Source organism: Danio aesculapii, chromosome 5 (assembly GCF_903798145.1).
Source record: "Danio aesculapii chromosome 5, fDanAes4.1, whole genome shotgun sequence".
NCBI classification, from domain to species: domain Eukaryota; kingdom Metazoa; phylum Chordata; class Actinopteri; order Cypriniformes; family Danionidae; genus Danio; species Danio aesculapii.
In genome coordinates, this window is record NC_079439.1 from 58799924 (window position 1) to 58808106 (window position 8183).

Sequence of the window (8183 nt, forward strand, 5' to 3'; positions counted from 1 at the left end):
AAAACTAAATTTATACATGCTATTACATACAAAGTCCCAGATATGGTTTGGGCAAATTATAAGCTATGAACTTCGCGTGAAGAACCACGGTCCTAAATTAAGAAAGGTATTTATAAGTTAATCACCCTATAAAATAGTTATACATATATATATATATATATATATATATATATATATATATATATATATATATATATATATATATATATATATATATATATATATACATTTCAATATTTCTTCTACCCATTCTGGTATATTTACTGTATACACTCAAAGAATTAAGTTTGTTTGGTCGGACAGACTATATAATAAAAATAAGCTGAAACAACACAGTTCTTGAGATTTTTCATTGTCATTGTACATTTAAATTCATTGCTTTATGTTCAATCCACATAAATTTGTATCAATATATTATTGATATATATATTTTTCGGTGTACATTAATTTTATGTTTATTTAGTAGTTTAATAACACCTATATTGACTTGCATTAATTAGATTTTATTATTAATTTTAATAAAAAAATAGCATCATAATTTATTTGTTTGAGTAAACATTTTTAAAATATAGTATTAATAACAATAATAATAGTAATAAGAATAACAATAAAGCTATTGTTATTATGAATAGTAGTAGTAGTTTATTTTGTTAATTGACAAATGTATTTACTTCTTTTAATCAATAATTCATGCTTTGTAAAATGTTGAATAAATATTAATCTAATGATGTATTATTATATTTAGTATTTAAATACATTTTTATTTATTTGATTGTTTTGCACTAATGTTTATTCATCTAAACTAAACAGTTTGATTATTTTTTTACCATCAACCCAACAATACAGTATATATAATCAATAAAACCACATCAATACCATTGATAAATCAAAATATTATAGCAAAAGTTTGTGGAAAGTTTAAATAAATAAATAATATCAATAATAAAATAAGATATCATGGCAAAAGTTTATGGAAAGTTTAAATAAATAAATAATATCAATAATAAAATAAGATATTATGGCAAAAGTTTGTAGAAAGTTAAAATAAATAAATAAATAAATAATAAAATAAAATACAAATCGCAAAGGTTTATGAGAATTTTATCTTAGTAGTTCAACAATATTGTTAAGATTGAAGAATATTGTCTGTTTAATACAATCAAAAAAAAATTTATTATCGTATTTTTGCACCGTATTATAAATGATTATAAAATTTTAACTTAATCTAACATAAACCTTAAAGATCGCTGAAAACAATTACACTTTATACTTCCTAATTCTGTTGAACATATTCTGCATAACTTTAAAAAACTTTTAAAACAAATTAATTTTCAAGAAACGGAAAGTCACTGGAGTGAAACGCTCTTGGTTGCATCACAAAAGCCAGTGCTAAGAAAAGAACCACACACAGGAAGTCAGAGTTAATCGCATATAAAACTTGTGCGCTGGCAGGATGAGTGCTGTGAACATGATAAATTGATATAAATCTGAAATATAACAAATGAAAATGACTGTGTTTGTGTGATGTCTGGTTTTCTATCATTAAAAAACAAACCAACTAACACAGTTAAAAAATCTCCATCTCCACCCAGGAAACACAGCTGACTGGAAATCTTCAAGAGCATGTGTTTGAACAGAGCCGAAAAGGAGGCATAGGAGGAGATTACAGTATGTTTTTCATTACAATGACAAAAACAATGTACTTTAAAAGGGACCTATTATGCAAAAATCACTTTTGTTAAAGGGTTTAAACACAGTTATGTGGCAATAGTGTATGAATATAGCCAGTGTCTATGGTCAAAATTAATTAATTTCTTTGTTTTATAACCATACTTCACAAAAAAGTCTGCTGATTCACATTCTCCTTTTGTACATGTCATCAGGGGGAAAGCCCCACCCATCAGTGATGATCTCTCCCTTTTTAGCATAAACAGCCCTGAGTGAGAAGCAGCCAACCACCATTAGAGTTTTCACACAGTACTGAAGACAATGTGAGTGACTAACAGTAGGGATGCACTGAAATACCAATTTTTGCCTGAAACCATGAACCGAAAATAAGGAAAGCAAGGCCGATAATCAAAACACTGAAATATTTATTCATTCATTGTCGGGTCAGTTGGCATTTCTGTGTGGAGTTTGAATGTTCTCTCCCTGGTCATGTGGATTTTCTAATAATAATAAAAATGATAATAATAATAATAGTTAATATACGAGTGATTTCTGAAGGATCCTGTGACTCTGAAGACTGGAGTAATGAAGCTGAAAATTTGTCTTTAATATCACTGGAATGATTATTTAAATTAAAGTATAAACTACTTTTAAAAAGTTCTTTTATAGTGCAATAATATTTCACAATTTTACAATTTGTACTGTATTTTTTAATAAATAAATGCAGGCTTGGTGAGCAGGATAAGCTCTTTTTAAAACATTTAAAAACCATACAAACCCCAAATTTTTGACCGGTAGGCTTACATTATGCTGACGATCATAAACAAAATTTTTTGATCGTCTTTTGGGGTGGACTTAACCAATAAGCGATGTAAGCAGCCGCTTAGGGCCCTGAGGAATTAGGGGGCCTGACCAATGCCAAGAAGTCTATATCAATCATATAGCTCTTTTATGAATTTTCTATCATATGTTGTAAAATCTGAATTGGGTAGGCTAAAATTATCCGTAGTGTATGTGTGTGGGTGAGTGTGTATGGATGTAGAGATGGGTTGCTGCTGGAAGGGCATCAGCTGCGTAAAACATGTGCTGGATAGGTTGGCGGTTCATTCCACTGTGGTGACCTCAGATTAATAAAGGGACTAAGCTGAAAAGAAAATAAATGAATGTTGTAAAATCTGTCTATAACCGTTAAGATTTTGATGCTATTATGTCTTTTCAAAACTGAAATTAAAATCTAATCACAAATATGGCTAATTAACTGTACATAGTTTGTGAACTTGCTTTTTTAATTCAACCATTCTGAAACATTTTGTAAATGTATCGCTATATACATTTCTGGAGAAGAGCCAATTGGGTTCCAGGAGCTACTTTTTTTTGCAGTTTTTATTTTCGCTGATCCACCAGAGGCCGCTGTTTATGCTTTTTCAGATCTCAAATTTCTCTTGCAAGTGCCATTCGCGCCTGCTGTTCTCTTGTAAATCCACCAGAGGCCGCTGTCTTACTGATGGACCGATCGACTGATCCACCCTCCTCCTTCCCTAAACCAAACCAATAATGTTTTCAAAAGCACCGATTGACCGGTCCACCCACTTCCCTAAACCCAGTCGACAGTTTTAAAAAGCAATCCAGAAAAAGAAAAGTCCTCACCTGATTTTTACCACGTTTTCAGATTTTACCACATTCTGGACAAACTGGTAACAGCGGGAAAGCCGTCCATACGAACGTAAGCGGTCAGCTGGTAAGCGCGAAAAGGAACAGCGTCATATCGCCCCGTAGCGTTCATTTTAAAGACAAAATGTACTTCTGGATACATAATTCACGATCTCCATAAATGTATATAGAGCTACGTTTTAAGAATGAGCCTTGGTTGTTTTTATTTATGAATTTATTGTATTTAATTTTACATTAAGAAGATAAAGTTTCCACTTAAAAATAGATTTTAACATGCAATTTATTTACAAAAAAAACCCAGAATCTACAAGGAAAAAAAAAATCTATAGAGAAAGAGAGTGTTTTGAGTTTCAATGCTAGGGTCACATACCTGGGATTGGTTAGGGCCCCCAAATCACTAAGTCCGCCCCTGCTTCTGTGTGCACCTGAAAATACATGAATGACCCTTCTCATAGAGCATGAGAAGCATGCAGGTATTTATGATCTATTTAGCTTGTAAAATAAAGAGTTGCAAGTTAAGAAAACAGCATGGGATGAAGTTGCCGCGTACCTTGGTGCAGATGAAATGTAAAAATAAAAAGTGTATTTATATATATAAATAGATAGGTAACTAGATAAAATAGACAGAGATAGATTGATCTGTGCAACAGACGCCGATCAGCTACTAACACTTCCGGTGCAAAAAGCAAACACCTGCTCGCTGCTTCTACTCTACCTATGTGCTGCGTACACACTGTTTCAGCTCTGCTTGTGCGACCAACCGACCGATCCTCTGGTGACATAATTCGCAATCTCCAGAAATGTATGTTGGCTGTTTCTGTTTGCGTCATCACAACATACTGTTTTGGTGGCAGAAAAACAAATTTTCGGTGGCCAAATATTCGGTTCATCCCTATAACTAACAGTATTATAAATGTTGAGTTTGTAGCTCCGCCCTCTTTGTAAAAAGCATAATATCATTTGAATTTAAAGCGACAGTGACCAAAATGGCACAATTTGGATCAAAGCCTACAAGGGGCAGATTCAAAGAGTTATAAAACATTATTTTGTGGTATTTTGAGGTGAAACTTCACATACAGACTCTTGGGACATCAGTGATTTAATTTAGATTTTGTGAAAATAGGTCCCCTTTTTTTCTTTTTCTTTTTAAAAACATTTTTAACATGGTTTATTTAAAAAAAAAAAAAAAACAGAATCTTAAAATAAGAGAACAAATATATCTATAGAGAAAGAGAGTGTTTTGAGTTTCAATGTTAGGGCTGCATACCTGGGATTGCTTAGAGCCCCCAAATCATCCGCCCCTGCTTCTTTGGGGACCTGAAAATACATGAATGACCCTTCTCATAGAGCATGAGAAGCATGCAGGTCTTTATGATCTATATAGCTTGTAAAATAAAGTAATGCAGGTTAAGAAAACAGCATGGGATGAAGTTGCTGTGGGCCTTGGTGCAGATGAAATGTAAAAATAAAAAGTGTATATATATATATATATATATATATATATATATATATATATAGATAGATAGGTAACTAGATAGAATAGACAGAGATAGATTGATCTGTGCAACAGACGCCGATCAGCTACTAACACTTCCGGTGCAAAAAGCAAACACCTGCTCGCTGCTTCTGCTCTACCTATGTTCTGCGTACACACTGCTTGTGTGACCAACCGACCGATCCTCTGGCGACATAATTCGCAATCTCCAGAAACGTATGTTGGCTGTTTCTGTTTGCGTCATCACAACATACTGTTTGGTGGCTGAAAAACAAATTTTTGATGGCCAAATATTCGGTTCATCCTTATAACTAACAGTATTATAAATGTTGAGTTTGTAGCTCCGCCCTCTTTGTAAAAAGCACAATCTCATTTGAATTTAAAGCGACAGTGACCAAAATGGCACAATTTGGATCAAAGCCTACAAGGGGCAGATTCAAAGAGTTATTAAACATTATTTTGTGGTATTTTGAGGTGAAACTTCACATACAGACTCTTGGGACATCAGTGATTTAATTTAGATTTTGTGAAAATAGGTCCCCTTTTTTTTCTTTTTTTTAAAAACATTTTTAATGTGGTTTATTAAAAAAAAAAAACAGAATCTAAAAATAAGAGAACAAATATATCTATAGAGAAAGAGAGTGTTTTGAGTTTCAATGTTAGGGCTGCATACCTGGGATTGCTTAGAGCCCCCAAATCATCCGCCCCTGCTTCTTTGGGCACCTGAAAATACATGAATGACCCTTCTCATAGAGCATGAGAAGCATGCAGGTCTTTATGATCTATATAGCTTGTAAAATAAAGTAATGCAGGTTAAGAAAACAGCATGGGATGAAGTTGCCGCGGGCCTTGGTGCAGATGAAATGTAAAAATAAAAAGTGTATTTATATATATAGATAGATAGGTAACTAGATAGAATAGACAGAGATAGATTGATCTGTGCAACAGACGCTGATCAGCTGCTGACACATCCGGTGCAAAAAGCAAATGCCTGCTCGCTGCTTCTACCTATGCGCTATGCACACACTGCTTCAGCTCTGCTTGTGCGTGTGGGTGAAAGAGGCGTCAGTCTCCTCACGGGTTTTCTGCATCCATTGCGGTCTGGATCAGTTCGCGTGCACGCTACTATATTTCCACATACAAGCAGCATAGTGATCTTCATATCACGGATCAAGCATAGTCGCAATGAAGTGCAGAGGATCCGAATAGATGGAATAGATGCATATAAGCAGCTTCAGATAACGACGTGCAGGCTGCTGTTTGCAACCAAGGCTCATTCTGATTACGTATCCCTAAATACATTTCTGGAGAGAGCAAAATATGTTCCAGGAGCTAAGTTTTTTTGCAGTGTTTGTTTTCACGAATTCACCAGACGCCGCTGTGTATGCTTTTTCTAATCTCAAATTTCTCTCGCGAGTGCCATTCGCGTCTGCTGTTCTCACGTAAATCCACCAGAGGCCACTGTCGACTGATTTACTGACTGACCAACCGACCGATCCTTTGGCTACATAATTCGCAATATCCAGAAACGTATGTTGGCTGTTTCTGTTTGCGTCATCACAACATACAGTTTTGGTGGCTGAAAAACACAATTTCAGTGGCCAAATATTCTGTGCACCCTTTAACTAACAGTATTATAAATGTTGAGTTTGTAGTCTGCCCTCTTTGTAAAGAGCACAATCTCATTTGAATTTAAAGCGATGCAAAACAGCACAATTTGATCAAAGCCTAAAAGGGGCAGTTTTAGAGTTATAAAACATTATTTGTGAGGTATTTTGAGGTGAAACCTCATGCACAGACTCTAGGGACATCAGTGATTTAATTTAGATCTTGTGAAAATAGGTCCCCCTTTTTTTTTTTTTTTTTTCAGCATTTATTTAAAGATTTACAATTACAGAACAGTGGTATAGGTGTCTCATGTTATCATATACATGTCATATACAATAATATAGCCATTTATTATACAATCGTCCATCGGCTAGTAATTCATGTTTTTTGTGAGGGGTAAAACTAACAATAAAATAAAATAAAATAAAATAAAATAAAATAAAATAAAATAAAATAAAATAAAATAAAATAAAATAAAATAAAATAAAATAAAATAAAATAAAATAAAATAAAATAAAATAAATAGTCTTTCAAGATACATTCTGCAGAAACTCCCATAGAAGATTCCAGATATGCAAGAAATCATCAGATTTCTGACACAAGACATAAGTTAGTTTTTCTAAGGGTAAAAAAAATGGTGAAAATGGTGATTTATCCACATATTGACCGAAGGAATGTTAGGAGAGGACCACAACAGAAGAATACATTTTCTTGCTAGATACGTACAAAAGTGTAACACAGATTCTAGTCGATGACTAAGTTGTAGAGCAGTTTTGCAATTCAGAGAATAAAAAAACTGGAGATAGGGCAAAAAGTTTACCAATAATCTTCTGAACTAATTAGTGGAATTCTTTCCAGTATGTCTTAATCATGTCACAGTCCTAGAATACTTGCATCACAGTATCAACATTGGATTTGCACTTAAAACAACATTGAGAAACTTTAGGAAATATCTTATTGAAACGAACCAGTGTTAAATAAGTTTTGTAAAAGAGTTTAAAATTTTGCTCGTGGTTTGATATTGTGGCACCTTTGAAAAATATGCCAGGACAGATCGAAAGCCATTTGTCTTCACTAAAATTTGTTCCACAATCCTTCTCCCAAATAACTTTCAATGAGGTAAGGGAAGAACACCCTACATTAGATAACATTGAGTAAAAAAGATACCTTCCTTTTGAGAGAAAATGAAGAATACAATTGTTCTTCCATGTCAAAAAGATCATGATGTATTCTGCCAACTTGAAGGGATGATTCTAGAAAATGTCGTAGTTGCAAATTTTTTTCAAAGTCGTTATTTGACAATATTATATGATTAACCCAGTTATTGATGGATCACTCAGAATACGGTAACAATTCAGACTTCACTTTAATAATAAACAAGCATTGCTTGCTGCTTCCATGTTGTTAAAATCGTTATTTCCTCGGTCTCTTATAGATTCAGGGAGCTAACTGTGTTTTTATCTGTGCTATTTATCTCATTTCAACAGCTAAGAACAGACTTTGAGATTCCCCAGTCTAATTTTTTTTAGCTCCGTAGCTTTGTTAAAAAGCTCTTCTATCCTTCACTGAACCAACCAGAAGCATGCTGGATAGATGAATTGGTAAATGTGGACCCATATCAAAGGGGCATGATGTCCATGAAGTGATCCAAAGAACTGCCTCCCCACCCCTAAATCATATAAAACTGGGACTAGAAATATCAGATAAAGCCTGGCAATATGCCATAGAACTGGTACACTCA